General features: G+C 36.4%; 1 protein-coding gene across 4 annotated transcripts in view; it reads left to right on the forward strand.

The window, feature by feature from the left end:
• The window catches only part of LOC134800174 (zinc finger CCCH domain-containing protein 13), a 129414-nt gene that overhangs the window by 39752 nt on the left and 73394 nt on the right, over nt 1-16268 (forward strand). For all 4 annotated transcript variants that reach the window (XM_063772653.1, XM_063772656.1, XM_063772654.1 and 1 more), the window contains exon 3: nt 14302-14331. The gene's annotated coding sequence lies outside the window, so the exon portion shown is untranslated. The remainder of the gene's footprint in view (nt 1-14301; nt 14332-16268) is intronic.

Below are 16268 nucleotides of genomic sequence, written 5' to 3' on the forward strand. Positions count from 1 at the left end.
TAACTATTTACTATTATAGGTATTTTCTATTATATTTTATAAATATTTACTAGTAAAATGTGATTCCAATTAAAAACTGTAACATATGAAGTATTTAATCTGAAAGAGTAATATTCTGAATACTTCCATGACCGTACATACAATACACGAGCGAAGTAACACTGTTTTGTTATAATGAGAACGAACAATATGTACTCATATAACGCGCACGTCAATGGGGCTGTCTTCTCTTATAATTTGCTCTACGAACTCCATATTAGTGTAAATAACCTCATTACTTAGTACCCAATTTCCTTAAGTTCATCCGCCTCCGACATTACAATATGGGCACGCCTTTAACTCTCTCTAATTCTGCAAATACGACCCTGCCTCCTACTTGAACAGTGAATCTCCTTTTTTTTAACCTTTGTTCTATGTGGGTTCTGACAAACCAATGCCCCGTCACATTAGTATTCGTGATTAAATTTGATGGTCACGACAAAGGCCTGTCTTTCAATCGCGCTTGTAGTACCTGATCATGAGGGGTTTGAATGAATTTTGATTGATCACTCGCCCACGGTGAACGTGTGAATGCGTTGAAGGTTACATGCGTATGCGCAAATGCTCGTTAACGTAATAGCGATGTTATAAAGCATTTTGTTAATTTGGTTAGTCATTATGGCTGAGAAATTCACTTAAATTTCATATGTGTGGTAGGTACCTATATGATAGTAGACAATGTCTACGTACATAGTTAAGTAATTTGGTATAAGTATTTAATTTTAGTCGCTAAGCAAACATAAAGTATGCGCCACACTGACAAAATATGTAGATAATATAAAACAAAGATATTTGCTGTAAATCTATTTAATTAAAATAGAACCTGCTGTTTCTAATAAAGTAGGCATACATTTTTTTTCATGATGCACGGTTGCACGCTATATGAATTAAAATATCTACATAAAATAGTGTACTGTCAGAAGCTATTAGCTTAGCACTGGAAAGCTAACGTACTTACAATAAGCATTTTAAATTTGAACTACAGGGTCATAACAAGAAAATAAACCTGTAGATGAATGACGGATGCATATTATATTATATTGATATTAATCATTTTTATTTACTTTATTTTATGTCATACACAGATGAAGTTATCAAAGCATAAAATATAAAATTGTGATATCCATGGTATTTTTCACCAAGTCGTGTGTTACGAAATTGGATAAGTTGCGATAAGAGTCCAGCAATCTGTGACGTGAAGTGCTTGAATGCTGTCAAACTGTGCCAGTTGGCCCACCGCTGTCACGACGCAGTGCAATACTGATAATGATAAGATTATGAAAGTGACATTTTTCGCATTTTTACCGTCTTTGTCATCGGTATTTGTAAAAGTTATCTGGTTGATCTGATGCGCTAGGATGTTAGATGAGAGGATTGCGTGCACAGAAATTTCACCAATCCTTATCGGAATTTATTAGATAAGAGAGGCTGAATTAAATATAGAAATGTTTGCAAATTAAAACTGTTTGTATCGTGATGTTCATAATCAGACGTCGGATTTTAGGGAGCAAAATGTTATGACAGATAGGAAGTACTAGGGATGTTTTTCCAATACACAAGTGGTCACTCCAAAAGAGGATAGAACTCCATAGGAGGTTCCAAAAATTTGTATGAAATTTATTATTCGCACCAATTTATACAATGTTTAAAAATCCAAAAAATCAAAATAAGGAGCATAGGTATAGGTATTGTTAATGTACACCCAGAGAGGAAAATGGAGACTACGTTTGTATGTATCATCTTAAGATAAAACTGGCTTAAACAATAATCATAATATTCATAATGTAATGCCCATATAACCTGTAAAATATTCACAATCGCCATTGGCCTTAGTAAACAAGACGAAGAGGCGTATTCTGATTGTAATATTTGTAATAACAGGTTATGAATTTGATCTGTTTTGGACATGATCTGTCAGTGTCAAAAGTGACGTTTCTGCTTAAAGAAATATCACCTTTGACACTGGCAGATCTAATCCATAACAAATCCAGATCAAATTCATAACCTGTTATTACATCAGAATACGCCTCATAGTATGTCGGTCTATATCAAATGGTGCGATTACCATAAACCTGATTCGATGCGCAATAAACATTGAAGGTAATAAGTTGCTCAGAATCGAAAGGTAGCAACTCCATAAGGGTTTCATACGTGCTGAATACCTTTTTGAAATGGTGAAAATGAAAACGTGGGGACGCAATACATTGATCTGATTTTTAAATCAAATGCCTTAAACTAGATAATTGGTAGCCTTGAACTTTGTGAAATATTTATATTTGTAATAAATTTTTTATAATGGCTTCATTTTTAATAGACTCGTGATGTCGTATTTTTTTAATAATATGACTTGCCTATATATTTTATTATACATGTTTTGATTAATCGAAGATGATTGAAAAATATGTAATAATGACAAAAATTACTTAGGTATAAGGCAAATACGAGATGTTTTTATGGTTATATTTACATACATTTGTGATGATTTAATTGATTTTTTAAACAGATTAGTAATACGGATATGATATGATGGTGATGGTGGTAGGTATTTGTCTACGTGACAATGACAGTATCTGACACCTATTTTATTTTATCACGTGGATAAAGCCATCCAATAATATGCCTGCGGAATCGTAGTACGATAATAAGTATAGGGGAAATGGCTAACCACACCTACCTAAAGGCCCTTCGTTCGTACCTATAGGGTAGTGTGTACAGTGGCGTTCAAAAGTGCATGGATAGATGTCGACCGTAATGCCTTAATATTACGGTTGAAACATCTCCATGCACTTTTTAACGCCAGTGTACCTATGTATATAGGTACATGGTAGGACAAATTTAAATAAATTTTGACTAGGACAGTAAAAGAAGTCTAAGGTCTAAGTTTCAAGTTGGTTTGGATTGGACTCAGCTTAATACAACGTTCTATGTATTTCACTGTTTCGGAAGAAAAATCTTTAGTACGTGTTTTAAATGTTCTTATTAAACAAGTTTCTTCACAGATGTAGTAATATTTCTATGATAAGATTGGAAAACACTTCGGCGTAGAGCTCGCAACGTGTGTTGCGTTTGTAAAGACAGAGACAAATGAATCATAAAGATTGTTAATCTATACAAAGCCGAAAATTCGTGCCATTATTATATTTATCATACATAGCGCCATAAAGTAAGATCTGGTCTAAGATCCACATATTGTTTATGTTACTACCACTTATTAGCATAGATCTGTAGGTACCTAGTGTACCTACCTATAGTCTGTATTTTTAGGTATTTAAAAAAGAGTACCTAAACAAAATCTACCCTCAAATGGCTTCTTAAGCCAGTTGAGGGTAGATGAAAACATTACATGATCAAATAATGTACGTTAAAGTCAGATCGTTCAGTGACAAATCCAGGTGGTTTTGTATTTGGTTGGTTAATCAATAAATGTTATAACTACCCGAAAATGTCAAATTATTTGTTTATTTTTATTTAAGTACCTAAAGATACAGAGTTATAGTGGGATATCTAAGTGAGTTTAATTAGAAGTGCCTTTAAGATATGCTCAATAGTAATGGCAACTTGTCACTTTGTATGACATTTATTCTTGTCAAAGTGCCCATTTTTAATACTTTTGACCACAGTCATGAAACGGTGTCGCCAATCATAACAATAAAGTCTAGTAATTAAATTGCTAGTCTGTATTATTAACTTGTTAGACACAAAGTTGTAAAGAGAAAAAACTGTTTAAACCGAATCACGTTCGTTCATGACCACCTCGCCTATTCAAAGAGTATTTTATTGCAGACATTTAATTACTTTGCTTCTTGCGTAAACTCACACTTGTGAACTCTACGAGCACCTAAGTAGGTAGTACTTTTAGGTAGGTAGGAATACCTGTACGGATATGATGGTCGTTCTTGTCTACGTGACAGCGTGATAAAACGGTGTCCATCACTTTCTATCCTACGGTGTTAAAAAGTGACAGTTATTTTATCACGTGGATAAAGATGGATAAAGCCATCCATAATACGCCGGCTGCTTGTTCTTAGTATAAATAAATACATACTTTTGAATTAAACAATTATCAAGCAATATTTTATTTGTGTAATTAAGTATTTATTTAGTAAAACAATGATAATACGCTTAAATCAAATTAACGTTAGTATTAAATTAACTCTGATAACACACTTTGCATCAAATAAAGTTGTATATATTATTTATTGACATTGACTGGTAGATTTGTAACAACAAAAGGCACTCAACCGGCAGTCACACTACAAGAATGGGAAAATCTAATAGGACAATGAGTCTGGACAGCGGGTTTGGTTAGTTTAACGATTCTGCGTTTGCGTACTCTTTGCCAACACCTTGGCGAGTAACGGGCGCGGTCGATGACAGCGTCCTGCGCTGTACTTGCATTGGCTGCGCGAACGCACGCCAGTCGAGTCCTCGGTCTAGCTCACCGATTAGGTCAGCGGTCGGCAACAAGCGGCCCGCGGGCCGCATGCGGCTGCATGCATTTTGTATGTAATATTGCCAAACAACAATGTCTGATAAAGTCACTCATATTAACAAAAGTGCGGCCCGCGTCAACTTCCTTAACTACTATGTGGCCCTTGGCTGCTAAAAGGTTGCCGACCGCTGGATTAGCTCATAGGGTTCGTGAATAGCCATGATTGAGGGTAATCTATTCTTGTCTGATTTGTATTAGTCTTATTACGAAAAATTATATACCAAATAAAACTAGATTTATTTTGAACATAACTACGCTAACTTCTTCTTTAAAATGCGGTAAGGGCTGTAATTTAGCACGGCGCGAGATAAAAAAAAGTAAGTATATAGCTAAGCTCACGCGCACTTGTACAGGGAGAAATTCAAAGTTTTTTTGGTATCTCAACCTCCATTGCTCTAAGATCCGTAGGTGATAACAGAGATAGAGCATGAATTTGGAGCGTTTTATAAACCCGTTGTATAAACTGCTACGATACATACCCTCGCAAGACCCAAGCCAATTTTTGCGCTTTTGAATTTTTAACTTTCTTTTATATCTATAAGAGTTCATAACTCGAATTTAATTTGTACTTGTACAAGTACGCGGGGACTTACGAGGATACGATATATTGCTATAAATCAATATAAAACTGAACTCAAATCCCACAAAGTTGCTTAAAGACTGAATGTGAAATACCTACGTTACGACTGCGCCTGCAAGGCTTCATACAGTTCCTTATACTTTGATGTTTATATAATGCCGACTTTTGTGCGATAATAAGTACATACTAAGGTAGGTATACAAGCCTCGTTACGTCGTAAGTTGTACTGATTAGGTGTGCATCATTTATCTTTATCATCAGTATCATCACAGCAATTATATCATCGAGTAATCGTAGATCGCTATACAGATCGTAGTAGTGATTACGTAATCATGATTGCAATAATGATATTATTGTTAAGATAGGTAGGTATGTTGAATTCGCTGAACAAAAATGTAGGTACCACAAAAACCGAAAATAAGTACCTGTAATTAGTTAGCTTTCTACTCATTCTCCTAGATTAGGTCACCCTAGTGAACTAAGTAGACTAAGTTTAGTTCATTAATAATTCTACTGTAATATACCTATTATTTGCGACTTGCGTCTGAATCCAAGGAAACTATTATTCTGTACTCTTACTTACTTAGACATGAATAAGTTTGCATATATAAGTATGGATAACACGTTTCTCAACTATGAAGAAGAACAGAGGCAATAAGTGTTACCAATAATTTTCTCTCAAATGTGATACCTACAGTTTTTCTACCGCCATTCCCTCCGTAATTGGAAATAGAAAAGTCACTCGAGCAACCTTATCGAATTCAAGGTCCGTGTGGCAACTTCCTAGGCGCATTTGCAGCGTCGCACTGACTGCTTCATCACAAATGGACCAATATTATAACTTTGGGAACAAATCAAATTATTTTATTAAATATTTCCGGAGGAGGACTTCCGCCCTCGGGTTTCGTTAAGAAGTAGTTCTTTAGATAAGATAGATATGCCTTTTTCAGTTTTGAACTGTGATATATTATGAACTGTAATTGATGTTGGAAAATCATATTGACATGAAGTTTATTGCACGACAATCCTTTTCTTTTTGCCTTTGTGTTCATATAGAAAAAAAAGTTCTCAATGTTTTTTCCATCTAATTAAGATAGGTACTTTGTATGACTGTAAAATAAATGTAGGTATGAAAATTATGTGACCTATCAGTATCGCTAAAGCTCGTAATTCTGATTTAAAAAATCCAAAAACTTCCAAAGTCAAAAAAAATATCTATCTTGATTTCGCGTTATATCTTTAGACTAGGCACGTCACCAATATAACTGGATACAGACATTAATGACTACTTTTGAGTAGTCGTTAATGTCTGTATCCAGTTATATTGGTGACGTGCCTAATGTAGGAAAACAATGTTTTATGAATTAGATCGGCGCAGTGTCTAGAGTCTCCAGACGAGGGCTTAGCTGACTAGATTAATAAATTACTTAAGTAACTACGAGGAAACAACGATTACTATCGAATCGTCGAATATCCTTGATAAACTGTTACTGCACCCCATCAACACAAACAGTAGTGCTTAGTCTAAGACTTTGGGTCGGTTGCACCTAACTATGTCACCATTAAAACGATGGCTAAATTTTATTGTTTAGAAATGTTCATAGTTCACTTCTCAGTGGCGTTAATCGTTATGTCAATTGTGGTTGGTTCAACTGGCCATTAATGGCAATGTCAGCGACCAAGTAGGTAGTTCTCAGACCGATTGACGTATTATTAAGAGCGTATCTATTTAATAGGATGTACTTTTACCGGCATTTGCGTAAGGCCTGATGCACACGATCGCGGCGCCCGCGCGTGCAGAACGCAACAATGAATCCTATCAATTATTTGTTACAAATTTAACACACGAACGACTCAGATTCGTTATGGGATCGCTCTTGGGATCCGAAAGCATAATGGCTGTTGTTCGGTATAAAAATGTCTTAAATTCCCTGTAGCGGGATTCGATTATTTTTAATGAGATCGCAACTGGTGTAACATGCCAGCTTGTCATAATTTGGGCCGTAATAGGCACTGCACTTCCGTTTTCTATGACTATCAAGCACATTACGCTGTAGAGTCCTGTAGATTTACTAAATCTTACGCTAGTTCTTTCCTAAAGGTGACATTGGTATGGCAACTTTAGCTGCATTACTGATGTGATCTGAACGTTCAATCCGTCTCTCACTTAAGGCAATTGACAGTAACAGAGCAACGCCACAGCGATAGTGTCGCAACAGTAATGCAGGTGCAATTGCCATCCGAATGTCACCTTAAGGTTAACATTCCATTTCTGACCGCAGCTGCACTTCTGGTACTGAACGCGTCGCTGTTACTGTCAATTTCCATAGTAAAATTGACAGTAGTGCAGCTGCGGTTGGAAATGGACTGTCACCTTAAAACTTTTAAATTACCAACGTCGATGGGGCTCATTTAGACGATGCGAGAAGTCGCATGAGTTTCATTACATTGCGGTTTTTGATCGGTCGGTTGAATTAGACGTAACCAACAGTATGCAATGTAACTAAAATCGCAAGCGAGTTCGCGCGCCGTCTAGCGGCCCGATTCGAACTTTAAGATACGTCAGTTAATGAATCTAGAATCGATACGGATATACGTTTCCTCAAACAAAACTCGTCACTTTTGGCACTGACAAATCTAATCCATATCGTTTCTAGATCTATTAATTGACGTATCTTAAAGTTCGAATCGGGCAGTAAATCAGCCCTTACATGTCATTCATGTACCTACTTATCGTGAATTGCAATGGAGATAAAATACTGCCATTAATGCCTTTGTCTGGGCACCTATATATTAAATACTTCGTGAGGTATAATTTGTTTTCTTCGACTAACAAAAGGCGTTGCCTGTAATTTAATTTCTATTTTCTTGGGAACGTTTACGTGAATATTAGGTGCTGGCGTGTTATTAGAATGCATTTATCACACAATGATGTAATAAGGAAAGGAAAAGAGTTAATGTTAAACAACGATAAAAAAATTAAATTAATATACCTACCTATTTATTAAAGAGATATTTAGGGTAAAAGTGGGATAGATGCCCCACTTTTTAAAAAGCAAGATGCCTTATTTGTAAAACGGGTAGGTACTGAGGTTTATTATCTTCAATTTTATGAAAGGAATAAACATTATCTTTGATACTTCCAGAGTATTGGCGATTATTGCGGACCTCTAAATTTTGGGACAACTATCCTCTATATGGGATGGTTGCCTAATCCATGTAAATTACGTTTAGGATAGATGCCCCGTCGAGAAAGAGGATATTTATCCCGCAAAAACTTTGATCGCACCTAGCCGTCCCATGCAATTGCACAGAGATATGCAACACGGTCAACTTAGTTGTAGTTGCAGAGTCTGTCGATAGATAAATAAAATAACATTTAATTCATTCGCTAAATTAGAGTAATTGAAATCAAGGCAGTTACCCCCGGGGCATGTATCCTACTTTTACCCTATTACTTAGTTTATTACATAATTATTTATACCACAATTACTATACTGGTGTGATTTTCACCCATTTCTAGGAAGTGAATCCATTTGAGGGACTTCATAAATACAAATCTCGATGTAAAGGGGCCCACTGATTAACAGTCCGCCGGACGGTATCGGCCTGTCAGTTGTTCGGAACTGTCAAAAATTTGTTCTAACTGACAGGCCGATACCGTCCGGTGAACTGTTAATCAGTGGGCTCTAAAGATTCATAAGATTATTGAACCACTCTAAAACTTTTTAGAGTAAGTACGCTAAGCAGTTATTCAGTTATAGTAGGTACCTATAAATAAAATTTAAATTCTGATCAAAAGTCCCCATAAAACTTCTCCGTGCGAAAATTTGAAACAGAATATCCGTATCCGTAACTCTTTTATTAATATGAAATATTTTGACCCGAATCCGAATGATACGCGAAAATGACACCAAAGCCGGAATTACTTTCGCCGTACGTACAACGAACTGATATCATCACAGGTTATCAAAGTGAACGTTTCCTATTGCGTAGTGTCCTAAAGATCTTCTTCAGATGCCCAATGACCCGCGCTCATTGGACTCACACCGGTGAAGCGTCATCGCTATGCTGTAAGGACACTGACGCCTTTCACGTTTTATTATAAGTCATTTCGCAAACCATCTATTTAATTTAACTGAGACGCGACTACTGTTTGGTGATAGAACGTCTACGCCCGTGAATTTTATTTCTAGCCAGCTGGGACCCGTTTTTCAAAAGCTTGTAACTTGTAATACAAGCGAATGTCACTTTTTGACAGCTTTTTTAGAAAGGGACTTCCACTTGTATTACAGGTTACAAGCTTTTGAGAAATGGGCTCCTGAAATTTAGGTATTAAAACAATTTCCTACTCATGTAGCAATTAAATTAACATATAAAATCAAGATCTAGCCGATCCTATCTGTTTAGAAAAATCACGAAAAGTGCATCCACTGCACTTCTACCGTTTTAGGAAAATTACGTTTTGTATACAATTTTATTTTCCAACTCTTCATTCAATTTTTAGACATTGATAGTGTGAAAATCTAATTTCAAATCAATGTCAATGGCATTTAGCCATAAAAACACCATTAATCAAATTAATCTGTTTGTCGTCCAATTAAAAACTTATTGTACATGTATCTAACGTTATCATTAAACTTGTTCACACTCAAATTGAGGTAATTAAGTGTTCGATATCACGTTCTATTGATCGGCAGGCGTCGCACCTTGGACCACTTGTGAACATGACATGCCTACGCTCTTGCGTGCAGCTTGTGCACAAATTGTAACTATTTTATGTACGGTCAGCATTCAGCAAGAACCTTTTTTTATGATGTTGGACGTACACGGGCAGACGAACCGCCTGATGGTAAGCGACTACCGTCACCCATGGACACCCGCAACACCAGAGGGGTTGTAAGTGGGTTGCCCGCCTTTAAGATGGGAGTCCGCTCTTTTTTTTTGAAGGTTTGAAGCAAGTATCGGTTCGGAAATACCACAGGCCCTGCAAAAAATAAAGTGTGGGATTTCTTTCATTTGACAGAATCTGTGAGAAAATAAGTTCTTCGGATGATAATAAAATATCTAAGTATAGATATTAGATACCAATTCCGCCACGCCAATTGAGTCATAGCTCAATATTTTCAAAGAATATAATTGTTATAACACTTTTTATTTTGCTACGTCTCAGCTGTATTATGTCGATGCTGCTAAAGGAAAATCTCCTATAAATTTAACCGGACACATCTACCGGATCCCAAACTGCTTGTGAGACAAGAAAGGTACCGAATATAATATAGTGCGACGTCACAGCCGACCTCGAAGGAGATGGCGGCACAGTCTTGACACCTTCCGTAAAGGTCTAATATTGCCATAAACGGAGAGCCGTGGAAGAAAGAGAGCGAGACGTTTGCCTAGCAGTGTGGCATTACAGGCTAATGAATAATAAATAAATTATATATCCCTAAATACTCCTAAATATAGAAACATTTGGGTCAATAATTGCATATGTAACATTCATACGTCTGTATGTGATGCGACACATCGTATCTTAATAAACAGTAGAAAAATAAACAATACCATAATAACTCATGTAATCAATATAATCAGGTCAATTATCTAGAGAGACGCTAGAATTGTGTTGCGTCTTGTAATTTTTTGTGATTTAGAAAACTTGTCGTGCTGTCCGTACTCACGCGATCTACAGTTTTGTGAGAATTTCACAACGTTCGATAGGCGTGGGTTGCCACGTTGCCAGTGATAAAAATGGGCGAACATAAGCACAGGTACTTAGAGTCCAAGCTAACTTTGCTCAGAACAAAGGAAAGGTGTGCCATTGTAAACGTCATATAAGAAATGTTGTCATTAATGCCATACCATGCTCGGTCCGACTCTACACGTCTACATCGAAATATTCCGTTGCCTTACTTAAATGGATGATTTAAGTACTTTAGTCTATTCTGTTACCGAAAGTAAAGAATATTAGTGAAGCAAATGCCCTAAAATTTCGTACATGCCAAAATACAACAAGACCGGTAGAAATTAGGCTCCAGTATTCAAATTCCCGGGAAATAAGAGACAACTTTAGCGTTTCTGCGTGTGTATGAGTCGCATAAGGATGCTAAATACAATACAATGCTACATGGAGCCTAATTTTAGGCTTTTGTAAATAATCCCATTATATTAGATAACAAACTGAAATAAACAATGAATGTTTCGTTTTTTTCTTCGTCTATGACATTATTTCAGTTTTTTATTGAAATAGTAGTGTGTCTACTTGAAATAACGCAAATTAAAATATTTTCATAGAAAGTAATTTAATTTGTTCTCAGAGAATCCCAATAGAGATGCATGATAGGGTTCTTCTTCTTTGTCGTCACACTCTTGTCAGAGTGGTCGTGGTCGTCATATCAGGGCTGGTGGCAAGCTTCACAATCCGTCGCCATTCCTCCCGTACTGTAGCCCTTCTTGTACATTCATGGAGTGGTTCATTGAATGCACTTTTGACTAGGTCTGACCAACGCATTGGTGACCTACCGCGCCTTGTGCCTTCGACTTTTCCCTGCACTACAAGTCGTTCCACAGATGTATCATCTCGACGCGTAATATGTCCAAAGAAAGTGAGAATACGACACTGGACGATGGAAGAAAGACCAGAGGGTTAGGGATATTGAATTTAAAAAAAACCCAGTTCTATGGGTATACAATTATCAAATTACCATAACGATAAAATGTTCATTAGTTTCGTTAATTATATAGTCGTTGAGGCGTAATAGTAGTTTATTAAACTACTTAGGCCCAATCGAGGTCAATTTTGCCGGTAATGGTAGAAAATATGAAATTCGAGATTAATGATTTACACTCAGGTGAGTAAAATACCGTTAAACTTACATAATTAACCTATGATTTGGCGTATCGTAGGTAAATGCTTGAGGTAAGAAAGATTGTAATAAATCGAGGTAGATTAAAAACACCTAGGTATATTTTTTTTTTTAAATATCGAGACAATTTTTTGAATAGATAACCGTAACAATCAAACTATTATTAAGCTTATGCTTACGAAGTGGTCAATTATTTAGCAGCCGCCTAAAATAAGTATTTTTTTTGCCTAATAATCATATAGTAGGATCTGTCATAATCATAATCATGTTACTCAACCATATAAAAAAAAACAATTATACAAAAGCACGAGTTAATAAGTGGGACTGTTTGTTACAGTAACTTGTATGTAAATATGACTGATGTATCAAGCACGGACATTTTATACAACTGCAATATTTCGAACAATTTGAAATTTAATGAAATGATAATATTTATTTTCAGGCAGCTATTGGCCAATTTGTCATGCAATAGCACTATCTGGATCCAAACAATTGCAAATGCAATAGCACTATCTGGATCCAAACAAAAAAACTTAAAGTTTATGGTTACGACCCTACTCAATACTATTATGGAGTAACATCTACTTACTTCCATTTCTTATCTAGTTTTACAATTTCCCCTTAAGTTTTACAACTAACAAGCTATAATATAAAGTATAAACTTAGGTTTATCGCACATCAAAACGTAGTGAAAATTTAATTTAATTGCACTGCATCCAGCCAGTGTTATTCTCATAGCTACGAAATCGGGCTAATAGTTGATCGCTCAGGGGCCAAATTTTACATGTACAACTGTCAGATGTCGCATCCACGTCAATTCAACAGTCGATTTTATTGCATGTTGATTCTATCAAGTGTTGATTCGATAATATCATTTGGTACAACCAAAACTCAACTCTGAACTCGGGGTGGATCGGTTTAGTTTGGTTGTCACCTAACTGTGGATTGCTAATGTCAAATTTTGACACTTATTTGAGAACTTATGATTTTTCCCACGTCCACGGGAGATCAACACTATACGTCAAAAGTCGCTTGTCGAATAGGGATCCAGGCTAACTAGCAAGCTACGGCGCTAAACTTAACCTTAATAAGAGCGAATGGTTAAATGTGCACACATCCTCTTATTCATAAAACTTCACAAACCTCAATTAGTTAATTTATGCTTTATCCCTTTCTTGCAAGTACATAAGATTAAGACAAACGATTAATACTAGGTATTAATAGCTAAATAAAGCTTGTAACGGATTATGAATAACGCCAGACGTGTTGTGGTACAGTGGTAGTATCGCCATATGGTCACGACAGTTAAACTGAACTTTTTATGTTCCTATTAGCACAGAATAAATAAATAGTACTAGGTACAGAAGACTCACTCTCTAACAAAACGCGTCTGTTACGATCAGCACAGATATGGCAGCTAGGTGGCAACAGCGCCACGCGCGGCTTATGGCAAACCCCAAAATTGGAGCCGAACGGATGTACTTTTAGCTACCTGTAGCAAAGCGCCGAAATCGCGGAGTGAGCCACGCCTGCTATTAGTGGAACTGTCACTTTGAGTCAAAATTAGAATCACCCAAAGGTCACAAAAACTGGTACGACCGAGGAGTCGACTCGCACTCGCAACACATGGGAATGTACCAGGAAGAGTTTTTGTGCTAATGCCCTTATCGCGGTCAATGAACCCGCGATAACGATACCTGTTTTCAGCCATTGAACCTGTAAATTGTGTTCGTTTATGATCTTATTGTGGTGGGGAAAGGTGCATTGTTGTCTGGTTTAGCAGTGTTCATAGTAAGTGTCTAGCTGATAGAGATGGTTTGGGAGAAAGGACCCGCTTCATTTCGTCTTATTTCGAAAGATGGTTATTATCACCTGCCGGGCTAGCACATGGCGAGATAGACTACCCGTCACTCTTTAATTACGAGTAACATAGTTAGAAAAAGATGGGTAGTCTATCTCGCCGCGAGATAATGTCGCGCCAATCATGTGCTAGGCCTACTGGTAGTTAGGTAGTTACTTCAAAAACAATCTGCACAATTTCATAAAATTCTAAGCCTAGCCTAATATTGGTAGCCGAGTTTTCTAAAACGGGAGTTGTGTGTTCGAACCCTTACAGCACCTCATACCTACTAAAAAGTTTATCGAATTTATAGGTAGGTACTTACTGGACTAAGTTCAAATCCTCTCCTGGAGGCCTGTTCTGTGCCCAACGGTGGGATATACCTAATTATGTAGACTTACAATGTTCAAAAAGTGTCTGAAAATTGAATTTGATCACTATTATGTATTAACTTATTTGTATTATTTCTGTTACAGGTCTTTAACAGTCGACAGAAGAGACGAAAATCACAATTCTGGTAAATATGGATCTATCATGTTTTGCAAACTGCCTATCTAACTTTTATAAACTTAAAACAAATCATAATTACGTAAAATATACATCTTCATTGTTCATATTTAATTGTACAATAAATAAGAACAGTATCTATTTATGAAAACAAACATTAAATAGAAACAATGCCATGATAGGTAATTAATTAAAAAAAGTGCGTGACTTCATTGAATACACACGTTATCTCATTACCGTGGCAGAACATGGGAATGATATATCGTGTGACATATGGCAATGAGTTTTTTTGTGTTACAGAGAAAATAAACTTTTTATTATAAGAAAACAGCTTTTTTAAAGCATCTATACACTCATCTTAAAACGTAAAAGAAGGTCAAATAGTAAATAAAATATAATTTAGGTATAAGTAATAAAATATCACTACACCTTATAAAACAAAGTCCCCCGCCGCGTCTGTCTGTTTGTCTGTTTGTTCGCGATAAACTCAAAAACTATTGAACGGATTTTCATGCGGTTTTCACCATTCAATAGAGTGATTCTTGAGGAAGGTTTAGGTGTATAACTTGTTAACCCGTGCGAAGCCGAGGCGGGTCGCTAGTTATTTATATATTGACAAGGCAAATCTGTTAGTGGAGACCGTGCGTTTTGGAGAAAACTTAAACTTGATGACTTGAGATCCTGAGCCTCTACCATCAGTTTAAACATTGACATAACGCTCACGTCTACGTAATTTACTTTCTGTACATCTCGCTTGCTCTAATATGCGAGTACGAGCGAGATGCATAGAAAGTAAGTTACGTAGACGTCAATGTCAAAACTGATGGTAGACGTACTGATGTAATATTTGTGGGACAAGTTTTGAAATTTGTATGTATATAATATACCTACCTACTTTTTCTCAAATACTTAGAAGGTCTTTTAATTAATCATTAAAATGAATACAAAAAAACCTAATTATATACATCATCCGCACATGAATCCTCGTTTTAATACTCTTTAAAAAGCCACCTCTAGACGAAACTTCGAAAGCTCAGGAGGAAGTGACATCACAGTCAACGGAAGTTATATCACTTTATAGCCTGAACACTGAATTATACGATACGACACGATAACGATGACTGGCCGTAATACAATGTAATTTATAACGCGCATTATATAAATATCGATAGCCAAATAATCGCCCAATGTAAGTTGGAACGTGTTATTAAAAAAGTATTATGGGGTGTCCTTATAGGGGTGTCAGTGTTCTGTACGGCTACCACCAGTTTTGACGTTAACATACCGCACACGTCTACGTAATTTACTTTCTGTACATCTCGCTTGCACTAATATGCCAGTACGAGCGAGATGCATAGAAAGTAAGTTACGTAAATGTGAGCGTTATGTCAATGTCAGAACTGGTGGTAGCCATACTGGACAGTTACAGACTGTAACTTACAGTGATACCAAAGTTATTTGGTAGGTGACGTATATCGCCGCTATAAATAACTCAACCTCGTATCTGCAACACTCATTTGATGACAAAAACACCCGTATTCCGAATGAAAGAAAAGCGACATTTCCATCAAATGATTGTTGCAGATATGAGGTTGAGTAAGTATAGCGACGAAATGAAAGGTAAATGTAAGGAAGGGGTCTTACGGTTTTGGTTGGTTGGTTGGTGATCGATGAGATTGCGTAGAAAGCACACCGTAATGTTAAGTTTATTATATTACTCATATTTTTATAGCAGTTTTCAATTTCTTCGTAGCTTCTGCCCGCGATTTCGCCTGCATACGAGTAGAATGATGATTTCCCTGATAAAATGTATTGTATTTCTTTCCTACCTACCTAGTTAAAAGCAAGACAGTATGCAATTTTTTTATGAATCGCATTTACGAGTTTGTTAAGGACTATAGATTAGAGATGCCCCGAATAGTGAATTTGGCCGAATACCGAATACCT

Source organism: Cydia splendana, chromosome 19 (genome assembly GCF_910591565.1).
Source record: "Cydia splendana chromosome 19, ilCydSple1.2, whole genome shotgun sequence".
NCBI classification, from domain to species: Eukaryota; Metazoa; Arthropoda; class Insecta; order Lepidoptera; family Tortricidae; genus Cydia; species Cydia splendana.